The following is an 18,713-nucleotide window of genomic DNA, read 5'->3' as shown; positions in this document are numbered from 1 at the left end:
TTTGGTCTAGCTGACCTATTAGAACTTTTCAGATATAGCAACTTGCACACCTAATCAAGTCGTTAGATAACAACAAGACAACTTTGAACCTTTAACAAAATCAAACATACGTTCGATTTTAGTGCTCTCTGCACTAACATATTTTAGTTTTTTAGTTGAACAAAATGAACAATTTGGTTATTGGTGAAGATGTTTGTTCTAGTTCTCAAGTTCAAATTACAAGATTGTTGTCACATTTTCTATTAGAAAAATGACTGTTTTGACATTCTTGGCCAAAAATTGAAGATTTTTTTGTCTCTCTATATGTCCTTTCGTATTACAAATAAGTTTCTCTATCATGAATTTTTCTTTCTCTTATCCTGAACCTCAATTTTACTAGTGTTGACCTTGATGCATTGGAAGAATTACTGGAAGAGACCTCAAAGATCATAGAGATAGAGTTGGACCTAAAATACCATCACTTTTTATATTAGTGTCATTTCTAGATAGAAGAGTCAAATGTCTTCTGTTTGTTATAATGTAAGTGGTGTTGGAGCAATCTATGTACCTCATATTTTGATGTTTGGGTAAAGATTTAAGTTAGATTTATCATTGTATTTGAAGTTCAAGTGAGATCTTGGCAGTGGTGAAAGTTCAAGCGGAGTCTTGTGTTGGTGCGAGAAGCACCAGACGATCGAACTCGTATTTTGATTATGTCAAAAAGTCCAAAGTTAAGTTGTCTTGTGATCTGACAAGGTTGATTAAGCTTACAGGAAAAGTCCTAAGTGTTCTTAGGTAAAAGTCCCAGTGGATTCTAGGCAGGTAGAAAACCCTAGGAGGTGGTAACTCTAGGTCACAGGGGGTGGTAACCCTAAGTGATGAAAAGTCCTAACTGTGGTTAGGCAGGTGGAAAAACCCTAGGGGGTGGTAACCCTAGGTCCTAGGGGATGGTAACTTTAGGTGGAAAGTTTTGGCGAGTCGAGTGCTTCGGGCAAAATCCTAGAGTCGGGGACTCTAGGTTAAAATCCTAGTGGTCGCGGACCGGGTGGAAGTCTGGGCGGGTTGTGGAGCGAAGGTCCAGCACAAAGACCGGAAGTCTCGGATGCTGAGCAAAAGTCTAATCGGTCTGGAGGACCGGTCTGGAAAAAGATAAACTCTCCTGAGAGGAGTAGGTGAGGACGCGTTCCCCGAAAAGAAAACAGTAGGTGTCGGTTCGATCTAGAGTTTTGACGAAACTCAAAGTCAGAACTTGATAGTTAGAGGATGTTAAATTTTATATTATATATATTGTTTATTATCTGGACTAATTTTATTTTGCAGAGAATAAAGGGTTGGAAAAAATGAGTCCGGACGCCAGAAGTCGGTCCGAGCGCTCGGAGTCGGTCCGGGCGCCCAGAGTCGGTCCGGGCGCCCGGAGTCGGTCCGGGTGCCCGGAGTCGATCCGGGCGCCTAGAACCCAAAAACTATCTACAAGCTGATATGGAGCGCGTCAATTGACCGAGACACGTGGTCCAAGCTCTCGGAGGGGTTCCAGGCACCCGAAATAGCCTATAAAAGCAGGCTTCAACCAGGAGCTTCAATACAACATTCAGAACGACTTCTGCTCTTGCACGTTGATCAGAAAACGCCTTCTCGACTCCCAAACACTGCTCCGACGACCTAGAATAAGAATCTTCATATCTGTAGTTGTCGGTATTCTTTATTTTACAGTTGTTTTAATATTGTAAGTTCACTCTTGTACTTATTCAGAACTGATAGTGGATTGTCTATCGAAAGCACTCTTACGTGCGGGACTTGGAGTAGGAGTCGCCACAGGCTCCGAACCAAGTAACTCTTGGTGTTTGTGATTGTTTACATTGTGTCTTTATTCCGCTGTGTGTTTACTCGATAGTTTTAAAACGAATGTGAAAGCCAAGTACGCTATTCACCCCCCCCCCCCCCCCCTCTAGTGCTTTTCAATTAGGGATGGCAATTTTCCCCGCGGGTTTGGGGCCCCGCGGGGAAAACCCGAAATGGGGATGGGGATCCCCGATTTTTCGGGGATGGGGCGGGTTTGGGGCGGGTATGGGAATACTATCCTCATCCCCGAACCCGCCCCGAATATTATTATTATTAATATTAATAAATAATAATATGATTTTTTAAAAAAGTATTAATAATAGTATTAATATTAATATTAAAATTTTAAAAAATATTATTAATAATAATATTATTAATATTGATATTAATATTAATATTATCAATTGACCCAAACAAACCACAGACACTAGAATAGCTCATGCCAGGTCAGATTACATGTATTAATATTAATATTGATGATAATATTGGTATTAATACATGACAGTTAAACTTTCACCTCCATGGATTGCAATTGATGATACAGTGGCTACCATTTTGGTGTTTCTGTGTCTGTGATTTGTTTGGGTTAATATTCTACTGTTTCTGGTGTCTGTGGTTTGTTTGGGTCAATTTGGAAATGGGGCGGGGATGGGGAATCCCCGAACCCGTGGGTTCGGGTTCGGGGAATCCGAACCCGAAAAAATAAGAATGGGGCGGGGATGGGAATGGCAAACCCGCCCCTGCCCCGCCCCATTGCCATCCCTATTTTCAATCCTACATCTTGACGGTGTAAGTCTAAGTATATAGTTTTTGCAACATAAGTCTAAGTGTAACTTGGCAAAGTTGAAGTCCCGAAGGTGAGGAGTCTCTTGGTAATGGAAGACCCGACAATAAGGACAAGGTCGATGGAAAAGGCTGGGAGAGAAGGATGGTGAGGTATCTAAGGGGCACAAGGCTGATGGAAAATGCTAGAAGGCAAGGTCAAGGTTGTGTAGGCGAGGATGAGTACCAAGAGATTGTACTCGGGGTAAAATCCTAGGTTTAGGATTTACCAATCGACTGATGTATGTATCAGTAGTTGTTGGCCTAGGAGAGAATGGAATACTTCTGTTCTCTCAACCGAAGTGGATCAGTCGACTGGTAGCCGATCATTGGGGTGTAACAGTCGGCTTCACTTAAAGGACAGTCGACTGGTGGCAGAAAATAGCTTGGTATTTTCCTCCCGAGTTCTCAGGGTGGTTGGCTGAGGTGACAACAATAGAGTTGGTTAATATCTATTAGAGTCTCCAAAGCTTTCCTTGTGATCCAAGTGCTTATGATCAAGAGTTATGGTGAGGTTTCTCCACCGACAAGGAGGTTGTGTTAGCTGGAGTTTGCCGGGGATTGATCCATCGACAAATTGAGATTTTGTCCACCTTACAAACACGTCGTGGAGTAGGAGCTAGTTATCTCCGAACCACATAAATGAACGCATCGTGTAGTTTATTGTCTCTTTGTCTTTATTGTTTATAGATTAGTTTTCATCTTGTCAGTTTGTTTTTGTATTCCGCTATGCACCAACAACTGTAAGAAGCGATCTAAGTGGGTGATCGACTATTTACTCCCCTCTAACTGGGCATAAAGGTCTCAACAAGTGGTACCAAGAATGACGTTAGACAGGATAGTGATTATCTTGTGGACTAATGTGAAGGAAGATTTGAGGAAAAGATAAGAAATGAAGTCAAAATAAAAAAGGAGAGAAATCCACTGCTCTCTAGGTTTTACCAAAAAAAGAAAACTTTATTAAAAATAAAGGATAATCACTCAAACAGTTACACAATCGCTTATATAGACAAACTGACTCATAATAGGCAAAAACTACCAAAAATATCCTAAATACAAAAAAAATTAGAAATGATCAAAAATAGTAAAATAAAGGTTTGGAGGCTCCAAAAAGATGCTAAATGATTTATTTTTGTTGGTGTGGGTAGCACTAACGGTCTAACTCAGGTTTTGATGAATGACAAATCAGGTTAAGTTAGTTTGTTGTTGTCTAACACCTTGATCGAGTGTGCAGGAGAAGTCCAGATAGGTCGACGGGCTGACCAGATGTCTGGCACGAAGCCCAGCTAGGTCGACGGGCTGACCGGATAGCTGGCACGAAGTCCAAGCGGGTTGACGGGCTGACCGGACGCTTAGGCACGAAGTCCAGCTAGGTCGACGGGCTGACCGGATAGCTGGCAAGAAGTCCAGACGGGTCGACGGGTTGACCGGACGTCTGGCAGGTAAGTGAGGTAAGTCACTGGAGGGGAGTGACTGCGAGGACGCGTTCCCGGGAAGGGAACATTAGGCGTCGAACTGGCTTAGATCCATTTCAGATATCTAAGTTGAGATCGTGACTAGATTCCGGTCTCGAAAAGACGGAATCTAAGTCATACTCTTTTTGCTAAATTTATACTCACTTTGCTTTTCTATAAAACTGTGCGAACAATCTGTGTTGCAGGGTATATTTGCCTCGGACTAACCTTTTCTTGCAGGATAAGGACTTTCTGGAGAAGAGGGGTCCGGGAGCCCGGAAGGGATCCGGGTGCCCGGAGGCAAGTTTTATCCAAGCCGAGTTGTCGCCACGTGGAGTTCGCTGATTAGACTTGCCACGTCGCACCAGGGCGCCCGGAAGGGATCCAGGCGCCCGAAGCAGCATATAAAAGAAGCCCCAGGGGTGGAGCTTCAACATCAACTGAGAATCTACTGCTTGCTCTGCTGCTCTACGCTCCTGCGACACCGCGAGGCTATTCCGACAAAGCACTTTCTTAAGTCTAATTCTTCTTCTCTTGTCGATATTTTATTTCTGTCAATTCTTGTACTTAATTATCTTGTAATCATCATTCGAATTGATAGTGATTGCCCGACGAAAGTACTCACAGAGTATGGACCTTCGAGTAGGAGTCGTCACAGGCTCCGAACAAAGTAAAATTACTGTGTCTGTTCTTTTAAATTCCGCTGGGCTTAACTCTTTTCAACGTTGTTTTCGAATCGATATTCACCCCCCCCCCCCCACTCTATTGACACTTCACGATCTAACAAGTGGTATCAGAGTAGGTACCGCTCTGATTTGGTGCAACCACCAATCAGACAGGGGGTGAAATATTAACCTTTATTTTTTTTGGTTTTCAGTTTTACGCTTAATTCCAATCCGGTATTATTACCTGTTTTGGAATTTTTTTTCATTGTAATTAAATCTAAATTGGTGCAACACCAATTTAGATACTTCTATTATTTTTCCCGCACTGCTAATCCAAGACCAAGTCTTGGGATTTTGTTTTGTTTGTTTCTCTTGTCGGGAAATTATGACTCTTCTAGAAGGATGGAACCCCTGCGAACCACTACCATATGATCATGAAGACTTCAACTACTGGAAGCGATTAATGGAATGCTTCTTAGGAAGCGTAGAGATCGATTATATGCTAATTTTAAGGAAACCTTCTCAAAACTCGGAACTGAACAAAAAGGTAAGTAACATTATTTGTAATGTTTTACCTAACAATATTTTATGCAGATTAGAAAAGCACAAGAATGCATATGAGCTGTGGACCCAGTTGATCAAGCTTCACGAGACGCCGATGGAGCTAGAAGATCACGTTAAAGTCAAAAATGGACTCGAGCCAAATCCAACGGAGAAGCCTACTGAATTAGGGGTTGCGCTCAAAGTTAGTAATATTTACCAAAATACCCCTGCTAATAGTAGTTTAAATAATCAGCATGATGATAAGTATGAAATTAGTCCAAGTATGGTGCATGATAATCTAGATTTAAATGATTTAAATTCAAAATCACAAAATAATCTAGACTCTGATCAAGTCAATCAAGACTCTGATCAATTTGGCATCAACCTTGACTTGGTCAAACAGAACAATGACCAAATCAATTCAAATAATTTAATTAATTCAGAAAATTTAAAATTAGGTGAGCATTTAGACATAAATAAGTCAAACATTAAAATAAATTTGAATTTAAATGCTAAAAATGAGAAAATGGATAAAATCAATAAATACCTTGATAAAATATTTAATAATCAAGATAAAATCAGTCTAGAAAATACTATCCAAAACCAAGATAATTTAAAATTAAACTTTAAAGATAAAACTAATCTAACAAATTCAATTAACCATATCAATTTAAAAGGCAAAGAAAATATAAAGATAAAATCAAACACTTTGATAAAATCAAAACGGAATTTAACAAACTTAAAATTAAATGTTAAAGATAACATATTAAACAAAAATAATCTAGAAATTTCAAAATTAACAATTAATAAAAAGCTAAAAGATAAACCGTTAAGAAAATATAATTCAAACAGTTTAGTTAATTCAAATTTAAAAATAAATAAAAACTTAAACTTTAAAAATAAGCTATTAAAGAAAGATAATCCAATTAACCCAATAAAATTGAAATTGAAAGAAAATTCAAATATTAAATATACTCTCTTAAAGAAAGATAATTTGACCAATTTAATTAATTCAAAATTAAAAACTTAAATTAAAATTACAAATTAAACATTAAAACTTAACTAAAACCAACTCTAATTATACAAAAATCTTAAATTAAAGACCAATTGTCACGCCCCAGAGGAGTCCCTGTCCGAGAAAATTTCGGCAGCATCTCCCCTGTACGGTGGACAATCTGAAACTTTTCTACATCCTCACATACCTCAGCCACAGGCGGCTGGAATAATAACAATAAATTAAAACAATCACCACACAGTTTATATAGATATTCAGCCTCCGGCTGTCACAACCACGCAGTTAATAATAGTAACCACAAACTATAATACTCTGACTCGAAATCCACGCTACTCAACTACACTCGTAAAGCTCAAATCCGACGAAACTCACCTCTTCTGCCGTCCAGGCAGGCATGTAGTAAAAACATATCGAATAGAACATCCATCAATATCAAAAGAAAAACATACGATGTCCAAGTATCCAAATAACCAAGTACACACATAAGCAAGTAAAAAACCAAACCAAATGGTAAATAAATCCTCGAGGTCTGCAGGGATCTAGCACTACGTGCAGTGAGGACTAGTGACTGGAACTCCCTCCGGACAACATCAACCTGAAAATAACAACAATGGAGGCGGGGTGAGTCCAACACTCAGCAGGTACAATTGATATGCAAAGTAAAGAAATAACACCTAACACTAATCATGCGTACAGTCTCCTGATAAAAATAAAGATAAATGCAAACCAAAGTAGACAGGAGAAAATCTGTACTAACCAGGACCCGGTATAAGGACAAACAGTCCGAAAGGTATAGAAGACCTGTATGCATGTCAAACATAGGTATCCAAACAATATGCAACATATAAATGCAACAATCACAATCACAAACAATAAATGCATCATGCATATGATGCCAATGTCATGGTCACCCCTGACGCCAGTCAGCCAACTCACAACAAAAGTGGGACCAAGTGGGTAGGGCTGTGACAACCGTGCACTCTGCATCACTACCCCTGATGAGTGACCGAGTGGACGAGATGCTGTCGGAGTACACACGTACTCCTACCCCAAATCATAAATGGGGGAGCGCAATGCTCTCATCTCCCGGTACGCTATGACGGTGAGGAATCTCTAACGTGCTACACGCTGCGTCACACTACCCTTGAGCGGATCAACGGAGCACCGAAAGAGTCAAACTGACGTGCTACCACGCTGTATCACGCTACCCATGAGCGTCACAACGGAGCACCGAACAGTGATGAAAACTGGCAAAGTGCTCGACAATAATGGAGCAATCTATCGCACAGCATGCGATCATGCAAATGGTGCATGTCACTAAGCATGGTAATATACTAAACCAACCTCTGGGCATATAACAATGGGCACCATAGTGAATAGATCAAATCAAGACATACTGATCAAAAAGGTATCAAACCTAGGTCCTGAACATGTGAAACATGGTTATATCACTACCCATGAGCATGATAGATCGGGTACAAGATCAATACGAGATGCAAACAAACAATCAATCAAACAGGTAACATGTATTGGGCAGTGATTAACCGAAATAAATAGGAAACACAATTAATGCAACGTATTATTTTCATTACTAAGCATATCAAAGACAATAAGTCAAAAGTACCCGCCTCCAAAAATAGAAAGGTCCAATCTGACTCCGAGATACTCGTCTCGCGTCAAAGTCCTGTGTTAAATCGCACAGTTTAGCTAATTTAATTATAAACAAATAGCTAAACTAATTTCTAATCCACTGACCAGTTAGGGTTAGTTTCATTAACCCCAACTACACCGTTATACAACTTCTAAACCTAAATCAATAATTATTGCTAACACACTAGCAATAATCTACCATAAAGATCAAAACCCTAAACCTTACCTCAATTCACAACCTGTAGTTTCTTGATTCCCGGTCGCAAAGTGTGTTGCTGTTGACAATTAAGTAGGCTGCTAAATGGGATAGCTGCCGGAACCCAAAATCATCCACAAACCCAAACTCCTTGCTGATTACTTCACTGACCACAAATCAAGAAAAATAAAAATCCAAAATCAACCAAAACAACCCAATTCCAATCAAAGCTAGGGTCCAAAGCCTACAATCTGTGATGGATCGAACCTGTGGCCGGCGACAATGTTAGGGCACAGCGTCGGCGAAGCAAACTCGGCGGCGGCACAATCCAAATCTAGGGCACACGAGATGGAGGTCGGCGGCATTGCTGTGAGGAGAGCTCAGCTGATTGTGAACCCAAAATAGGGCACGGATCGGCTGTGCTCGCGCGTCGCCGGCGCTTGGACAGAGAGGAAGAAAAGATCAGCGGCTGGCGGCTAGGGCTTGCGGTGGCCGGCGCTAATGCTGTGGAGTCGGCGTCGCTGCTGGTGGAGAAGGAGAGAAATCGACTCGGGGAGGAATAATGAGAAGAGAAGAAGAAGTGCCGAGGGGTTTAAAACTTCGGCGAGGAAGAAACCGCCGGCCGGCGGTTAGGGCTCGGCGTCGGCTTCGGCACGCGCGGGAGGGGAAAGAAATGGCACGGTTCGGCGTCGAGGGAAGGAAAAGAAAACAGGAATAAAAGTAAGGAAAAAGAAAAGGAATTAATATATATAAACTTTTCCTCACTTAAATGGGTAGCCTAAACAGGCTTTTCCGGACCCCGTTTTTATCCCCGTCAACTCGTCCGTACGAGCTCCGAAAAATTTCCAAAAATTTCGAAAAATTCCCTTATTAATATTCGCCTATTTTCCGGTATTTTACACCAATAATTCAGGGAAGGCTCCAGAATAGCTGGCACATCTAAAATTGATCTACCATACAAGGATAAAATAAGAGTAGACTACCTGGCAGGGTAGTTAGGAATAGAATAAATAGGGACAAAAGTTTAACTTGACAAGTAGTACTGGTGAAGTTTTGGATGATAGTACGTTGTGGAAGCTTGGGCATCGCATGTCTAGAAAGATATGGCTTCGATCTGGTGCATTTGGCCAAGTGGAACTGACCGAAGCTACCCCTTACGGATCCTAACTAGGTAGACCAAGGTTTAGTACTAAGCTCCGTGGATAGGACTACTCGGAAAACCTCGAAGGGTTGGTTACTTCTAATGATGTCCGCGTGACTCACCAAGCTTAGAAGTTTATCCGAAGAATGCCTATTTGTTGAGACCAAAGCTAAACCTGAATCTAACACAAGTTAAACCAAACTCTATAATTAAATTTAATTCATCTCATAAAATTATAGGATTCCCTGATTGATAATCTAGATCGGGTGAGATGAATAAGGATTAAATTAATTAATTTTCAATCTAAATTAAAATTAATTAAAATTAAATTTCAAATTGTATATTTAGAATTAATTAAAATTCGAATTAAAACTAAATTATTTTTTTAAAAAAATTTAATTAAATTAACTTTTATTTTAAAATTAAATTAAATTAACTTTAAAAAAAATTATTTTAAAATTTAACTTTAAAAATTATTTTAAACTAAAAATAATATTTTAAAAATTTAACTTTAAAAAATTTTATATTTAACTTAAAAAATTTTCTAAACTTAAAAATTATTTTCAAAATTCTTTAAAAACAATTTTAAAAATCATTTAAAAAAATCCTTTTAAAAAATTATTTTAAAAAAAAAAATTCTAAAAAATTATTTTAAAAATACTTTTAAAAACTCTTTTAAAAATTATTTTAAAAACTCATTTAAAATTATTGAAAAATTATTTTAAAAATTATTTAAAAACTCTTTTAAAATTATTGAAAAATTATTTTAAAAATTATTTAAAAACTCTTTTAAAATTATTTAAAAATTATTTTAAAAACTCTTTTAAAATTATTGAAAAATTATTTTAAAAAATTATTTAAAAACTCATTTAAAATTATAGAAAAATTATTTTAAAACTCTTTTAAAAATCATCTTAAAAATTATTTAAAAACTCTTTTAAAAATTATTTTAATTTTTTTTAAAAAATTATTTTAAAACTCTTTTAAAAATTCTTTTAAAAATTCTTTTAAAAATTATTTGAAAACTCTTTTAAATCATTTTAAAATTTTTAATTTTTTTAAAAACTCTTTTAAAAATCAATTAAAAATTATTTTAAAACTATTTAAAAACTCTTTTAAAAACCATTTTAAAAATTACTTTTAAACTATTTCAAAATCAGTTTAAAAAAAAAGTCTTTTAAAAATTAAATCTTTTATAAATCATTTTGAAAAATTCTTCTTAATATTATTTTTTTGCTTTAATAAAATTTTGTTAACTTAAAAAAATTTATTCTTATTGATTATTTAAATGTTAAAAATTATTATTTAGATTTTAAACTTTTTTTTATCTTAAACATTATTTTCTTAAAATTATTTTTAAACTTAATTTAACCTAATTGAAAATTAAAATTTAAATTAAAACTTAATATTGAAATTACAATTAAAATTTAAAAATTTAACTTAAACTTAAAACTTAAACCTAAATTAATCACTGATATTAATTTAAATCTAAAATTAAAACTGAATTGAACGTATGTTAATTGCCATTAAATAATTACAAAAATTATTTTAAATTCCTTTTAAATACTGTTTTAGAATTCCTGTTAGAAATCCCTTAATAATAATAATAATAATAATTCTTTTAAATTCATTTAAAACTTAGACACCTAACTTAAAAACTTAAACTCCGATAACTTTAACTTTAAACTTAATTATATAATTAATAAGTAGAACTTAACTGTTTAAGTTTAACTTCATTTGAGAACTAAAATTGACTTGAATTAAACCTTACTTAACTGTGTCTAATATTTTTAACTTCATGCTAACTTCAAACTAAATTAATCCCACTTAAAAGGAAGTAAATAAAAAATAATAATTATAACTAACACTTTCATTGACCAACTCAATCAATTAATATGAAATTTAAATTATTTTATTAAGTATTAAATTATTAAATCAAGTAAAAATTAATCAATAAATTGTTGATAATGGCTGACTATTTTTTATTTAATAAAGTTTATCTTATTAAACCTTAAACTGAAGCTTAAGCGCTTGAATCTATTATTAATTATTGATTAATCAAACTCAAATAAACAATTATATCCAGGATACAGAGATAAATATGTAAATAATATAAGTGTTATCAAATCCCCTAGAACACTTAGGTAGACAAATGTGTTAGGGCTTGAAATTAAACACAATCAAACCTTAGCATTATATTAAGGGGGAGTAATAAATAAGGAGGATTAATAAATTAAAGGAGTATCAAATTAAGGGGGAGGTTTATTTTTTAATTATCTCCTTAAGTGTTATTTTTTAACCTTCTCTTTAAAATCTCTCTAGAAAATTCTACCTCAATTTTAAAAAAAAAATGTACTTTGAATATTTTTAGCAAATATTTTCAAAATTTTATGTCAGGTTCAGGGGGAGGAATTAATTAAAATTTTCCCTTTATTTAAAATATTTTAAAATTTGTGTTTGAAAAATGTTTTCTTAAAAAATTCTTAATCCTATTTTTGAAAACTAACTCTTATAAAACCAAGTTGTTTTTAAGAATTGGGTTTTACTTTTTATTGAAAATTGATTTTGAAAATTAGATTTAACTTATTTTGAAAATTGAATTTAAAAATCTAGTTCTTAAAATTTGATTTTACTCAATTTTGATAATTTGATTTGAAAGTTAAATTTTACAAAAATTAGTTTTAAAAATTGCTTTGTTATTGAAAATTGTGGAAATTAGATTTTTTCAAACTTAGTTTTGGAATTTTGATTTTGAGAACTTATGTTTGAAAACTTGAATTTTTAACTTTGACCTTAAAAACTATACTTGAAAAATTAGCTATCTTTCAAAATTACTAAGTTATAAATCAGCTATTTTTCAAGACTTAGTTTCTTTTAAGGATTTAAGTAAAGATAACCCTATCTTTTAATTTTAAACTCCCCTAGGTTAACTTGACATTATTTTATCTGAAGTCTGTATTTATGCTTACTTGACATTAGTTCTTTTGATGAATGACAAAGGGGGAGGGATAGGTGGTTAAGTTAGCTAAACCAAACTGAAAATACAAACTAACTTAAAAACTATTTTTTTCTTATTTTTTCTTGCATCTGTTTCACTAACTTAACCAGGTTGTCATTCCATAAAAAAGGGGGAGATTGTTAGTACGGGTAGCACTAACGGTCTAACTCAGGTTTTGATGAATGACAAATCAGGTTAAGTTAGTTTGTTGTTGTCTAACACCTTGATCGAGTGTGCAGGAGAAGTCCAGACAGGTCGACGGGCTGACCAGATGTCTGACACGAAGCCCAGCTAGGTTGACGGGCTGACCGGATAGCTGGCACAAAATCCAAGCGGGTCGACGGTTTGACCGGACGCTTAGGCACAAAGTCCAGCTAGGTCGACGGGCTGACCGGATAGCTGACACGAAGTCCAGACGGGTCGACGGGCTGACCGGACGTCTGGCAGGTAAGTGAGGTAAGTCACTGGAGGGGAGTGACTGCGAGGACGCGTTCCCGGGAAGGGAACATTAGGCGTCGATCCAGCTTAGATCCATTTCGGATATCCAAGTTGAGATCGTGACTAGATTCCGGTCTCGAAAAGACGGAATCTAAGTCATACTCTTTTTGCTAAATTTATACTCACTTTGCTTTTCTATAAAACTGTGCGAACAATTTGTGTTGCAGGGTATATTTGCCTCGGACTAACCTTTTCTTGCAGGAGAAGGACTTTCTGGAGAAGAGGGGTCCGGGCGCCCGGAGGCAAGTTTTATCCAAGCCGAGTCGTCGCCATGTGTAGTTCGCTAATTAGACTTGTCACGTCGCACCAGGGCGCCCGGAAGGGGTCCAGGCGCCCGGAGCAGCATATAAGAAGCCCCAGGGGTGGAGCTTCAACATCAACTGAGAATCTACTGCTTGCTCTGCTGCTCTATGCTCCTGCGACACCGCGAGGCTATTCCGACAAAGCGCTTTCTTAAGTCTAATTCTTCTTCTCTTGTCGGTATTTTATTTCTGTCCATTCTTGTACTTAATTATCTTGTAATCATCATTCGAATTGATAGTGATTGCCCAACGAAAGTACTCACAGAGTATGGGCCTTCGAGTAGGAGTCGTCACAGGCTCCGAACGAAGTAAAATTACTGTGTCTGTTCTTTTAAATTCCGCTGCGCTTAACTCTTTTCAACGTTATTTTTCGAATCGATATTCATCCCCCCCCTCTATCGACACTTCACGATCCAACAATTTTTTGGTTCCAAAACTTGGGGTTACGGGTTCCACCTAGTAACAAATCTAGGTTTCTAAATCAGCTTCATTTTAAAACAAATAGCGGCTCGTTCTGATATCCGAGTGAAAAGTTAGTTTTGATGTAATCAACCAAGTCAAGTTAAGTCCTGTTGTGCTTGATCCTTGTAGTGAAGTGTGTAGGAGCTTAGGAATATAAGAAGTTGAGTGGAAGATACAACAAGTGAGAAGAATGACACAGGAAGGGAGTCGACAAGCTCGGTGCATCCAAAGGACGAGGTGCTACGGAAGAGTACATCGGTGGACGAGAAGGACGTGCACGACGTTCGAGGGATGAGGAGCTTGGGAGAAAGTTTGCTCAAGGAGAAGGCCAGAGTTGGATTCGGGTGAGCTTTACTCCAATTAACCGGAGCATCACTAATGCAAACAAGATCAGCTAAGAAGCTGATTTGCTTCATGGAAGGTGCCTCTCACCTTCGTATGTAAAGTTAATCTACTTCATGTAAGGTACCTTCAATAACTTGGAAGGTGCCTCACATGAACAGTGTAAAGACGCCTTCTAACCTGTTGGAGGTGCTTGTTGGGATATATACTATAAGCCTAGCTTTTGTATGAACATCTATTTTGAAATATTTTGAAATGATAGTCACTTTGGTCAAATGTCTGCATTTTATATTTATATATATGTCAATGCAGTTGTCTATTTAATTTATATTATAGATAACATGGTATGTGATGCCACACAGAAGATCTTGTTATCGATTCCTTATAAATTATAAATAGTGGCTCACAATCAAGATGGGTTGGGACAAACCCTTGGAACGGTTGTAGTGTAATTTGGTATTAATCTTGTCTTGACTATAAAATTACACTAGTACACTATGTGTGTATTGAGTAGGACCATTTGAGGTTGTTCGATTTATACTGACTACATAAAAGAACAGAACCTCTGTTATTATGGATGTGCGTCCTCTTAATCCCTATATAATAACAAACATGTATACTTAGTATTTATTTCTTTAACTTATCAATGAGTGAGATTTATTGGTTAAATCAATAGGCCCGATGAGTTGGGAGATAGTATTATTTATATGATATGTTGTTAATTATAAAAGGTGTTGGATCGCGACGGCAGGCTAAAAGGGGGGTTGAATAGCTTACAAAAAATAAACCGAAAACCCTTCTCGACTTTTCTTAAACTAACACTTGCATAATATAGAAGCAGATAAATAAAACAGAAAAGAAAGAGGCACATAGGGATTTACTTGGTTACAACCGGGGAGGTTGTTAATCCAAGGAAAGTGTCGCACTAACTATCTCCTTCAGGCGGAGAAGCCTCTTACAGCAATAAAGCGCACAAAGAAAGAAGTTAAACTCTAAAAGAAGCACACAAGTGTTGGAATTATAATTCTTGAGTTGATGAAAAGCTTCTGGACCAAGGCTATATTTATAACCTTGATCGGGGTGCCCCGAAGGGGTTCTGGGCGCCCCGAAGGGGTTCCGGACGCCCGGGGGGATAAAACTTTATCCCCAACGAAACGGATCGCGCTTGACATGATCCGGTGAAAAAGCCACTTCCGGGCGCCCGGAATGGATCCGAGTGCCCGGACTACTAAGTCAACCAGGTTGACTTTCTGGTCCGGGCCTTCTGCTCCGGTGCTGCTTGCCTCGGTCCAGGTCTTCCGCTCTGGGTCCTCTTGCTTGGGTGATCTCTGCCATCTGGAATAGGGCTCACCCGAACCCAACTTCCGATCTTCTCGAACAGGCTTCCGCTCTGGCTTCTCGTCCCTCGGAATCGTCGTGTGTTTCCTTCTCGTCCACCAGCGTACTCATCCGCAGTCTTCGTCCCTCGGTCGCACCCTGTGCCGACCTTCTCGCTAGCTGCGTCTCTTGCTCCCCGATTATTCTTCCGCTCTGGCTTCTCGTCCCTCGGAACCACCGCACGCTTCCTTCTCATCCGCCAGTGTACTCTTCCGCAGCGCCTCGTCCCTCGGACGCACCGCGTGTCGTCCTTCTCGTTAGTTACGTCTTCCGCTGACTACCTGTGCTCCTAAGTGTTGGTGCGGTTAGCACTAACGATTTAACCCAGGTTTTGATGAATGACAAATAGGTTAAGTTAGGTTTATTGTTGATCTAACACTCTAATCGAGTGTGCAGGATAAGTCCAGACAGGTCTACGGGCTGACCGGATGTCTGGCATGAAGTCCAACTACGTCGACGGGCTGACTAGATAGCTGGCACGAAGTCCAAGCGGGTCGACGGGCTGACCGGACGCTTAGGCACGACGTCCAGTTAGGTCGATGGGCTGACCAGATAGCTGGCACGAAGTCCAGACGGGTCGACGGGCTGACCGGACGTCTGGCAGGTAAGTGAGGTAAGTCACTGGAGGGGAGTGACTGCGAGGACGCGTTCCCAGGAAGGGAACATTAGGCGTCGATCCGGCTTAGATCCATTTCGGATATCTAAGTCGAGATCGTGACTAGATTCCGGTCTCGGAAAGACGGAATCTAAGTCATACTCTTTTCTTGTTAAATCATATTACTTTAGTTGTGCTAACAATCTGTTTTGCAAAATATATATTTGCCTCGGACTAACTCTGTTTTGCAGGAAAGGAAGTTTCCGGAAATAGGAGGTCCGGGCGCCCGAAAGGGATCCGGGCGCCCGGAGGTGAATTTTATCCAGGCCGAGTCGTCGCCACGTGGAGTTCGCTGATTAGACCTGCCACGTCGCACCAGGGCGCTCGAATAACTGAGAACTCTTCGACTGCTTGCTCTGCTGCTCTACGCTCCTGCGACGCTAACAAAGCTCCGACAAAGTGCTCCTTCTTCTTTGGTTAATTTTCTTGTCGGTATCACTTTATTTCCATTAGCATTTCTGTACCTTAATTTGTAATAGTATTTCGAATTGCTAGTGAATTGCCCAACGAAAGTACTCAAGGAGTACGGGCCTTCGAGTAGGAGTCGTCACAGGCTCCGAACGAAGTAAAAAATACCTTGTTCAGTTTGCCTAAGTTTTTTATTATTCCGCTGCGCTTAACTCTTATTAACGCGATTATTTCGAATCGATATTCACCCCCCTCTATCGACGTTTCACGATCCAACAAGTGGTATCAGAGCTAGGTTCCACTCTGATTTGGTGCAACCACCAATCAGACAGGGGGTGAAGAATTAATTTTTTTTTCGGTTTTCAGTTTTACGTTTAATTTCAAACTGGTATTATTACCTGCTTTGAATTTTTTTTTTGTTGCAATTAAATCTAAATTGGTGCAACACCAATTTAGATGCTTCCATTATTTTTCTTCTTCCGCACTACTAATCCAAGACCAAGTCTTGGGATTTTTTCTTTTCTTTCTTCTGTGCGCAGGACTAAAATGTCTCAGACAGAAGGATTCAGCACAATACGACCTCCACTCTTCAACGGGGACGATTTTCCGTACTGGAAGAAGCGCATGGAGGTTTACCTCAAAACAGACTTCGACCAGTGGATGAGCGTTACGAGACTCTATAAAATTCCAGCGGACAGCTCCAGGAATATACTGGATCCTGAAGACTGAACAACAGATTTGAAGAAAAAGGCGTCAACAGAAAATAAAGCGATCAACACTCTACAGTGCGGATTAACAAGAGAAGAACTTAACAGAGTCGGTCCACACAAAAACGCTAAAGAGCTGTGGGACAAATTGATCGAGCTGCACGAGGGAACGAGCGACGCCAAGGTAACAAAACGAGATCTGCTTTTAAATAAAATTCTTAATATAAAAATGCAGGAAGGTGAAACGGTGAATCAGCTCCACGTGAGGATCAAGGACATCCTCAACGGGCTTCATGCGATAGGCCACCAGATGGAAAATAGAGACTTAATAAGGTACGCATTAAATGCTTTTCCACGTAATAGTTTGTGGGCATCAATCGTAGATGCTTACAAAATTTCTAAAAATCTTTCTAAGTTAAAATTAGACGAGCTTTTCTGTGAATTAGAATTACATGAACAAACTAATGCTGGAGTCGAGAAGGGTATAGCTTTATTTGCAGGTTCCTCCAAAGAAAAGAAGAGCAAGCCTGAATATGAAGAAGATTCCGACCAATACTCCGAAGACGAAGAACACCTGGTGAACTTGGTAAGAAAAATGTTCACCAGGAGAAAAAGGAGCTTCAGCAAAAAGGACCTTCAAAAGATCAGTTCTCCCTCAGAACAAAAGAACGTGACTTGCTTCGGCTGCAATAAAAAGGGACACTACAAGAACGAATGCCCAAAACTGAAGTTCGACAAACCGAAGCCAACCAAAAAGAAGGCCCTCAAAGCAACGTGGGACGACTCCTCGGACGAATCGGAGGAAGAAGAGCAGAAACATCAGAGCCACCTCGCACTGATGGCCCGCGAAGCTGAAACAGAAGACGAGTCGGAAGATGAAGACGGGTCTGAACCCGAAACAAGCCACGAGTCCGTATTCATTTCCGAAGGCCCGAATGAGGTATATTTTAATTTAAACAATTTTTTTTTAGAATTATTTCCTATTTAAATAGTAAATTAATTAAAATAGAAAATGAAAACAAATCACTTCTTGAGGAAAATCAAAACCTCAAGGAACAAATCAAAAATTCAAATCCAACTCAAAATCTAACACTTGAGGAGGAGAATTTATCATTAACAAATAATATTAACAATTTAAAAGAAATGCTAGAAAAATTTACAACAAGATCAAAAAATCTTGACTTAATCCTGAACAATCAAAAAGCATGTTATAATAAAACCGGACTCGGATACAAGTCGAACTCAAATAAAACTTTTAAGTCATTAATAACTCAATACAAATCAACTAATTAAGCTTGGGTTCCAAAAGCGTGTCTGACCACGCAAGTAGGACTTAATCAATATTATATACCTAAAGAAAAAGTATATTATATAAACTCGATTAAACCAAATAAAAAACCAAAATACAAACCTAAATCGAAAAATTCAAAATTTAAAACTCAACAAAATATAAACTATCACCAAGTTAATTATAACTATAAAAGAAACAGACACAAACCTAAAATGAAAATTTAAATTAAAGGTCAATAATTCAGGGGGAGGCTCCAGAATAGCTGGCACCTTCAAAATTAACTAACCCGGTAGGGTAATTATGATTAGTTAAAAAGAGACCAAGTTTAACTTGAATCATGGTACTGGTGAAGTTTTTGGATGATAGTAC

The sequence above is a fragment of the Zingiber officinale genome, chromosome 2A (genome assembly GCF_018446385.1).
Source record: "Zingiber officinale cultivar Zhangliang chromosome 2A, Zo_v1.1, whole genome shotgun sequence".
In the NCBI taxonomy this organism is placed as follows: Eukaryota; Viridiplantae; Streptophyta; class Magnoliopsida; order Zingiberales; family Zingiberaceae; genus Zingiber; species Zingiber officinale.
This window is presented reverse-complemented; position numbering follows the sequence as displayed.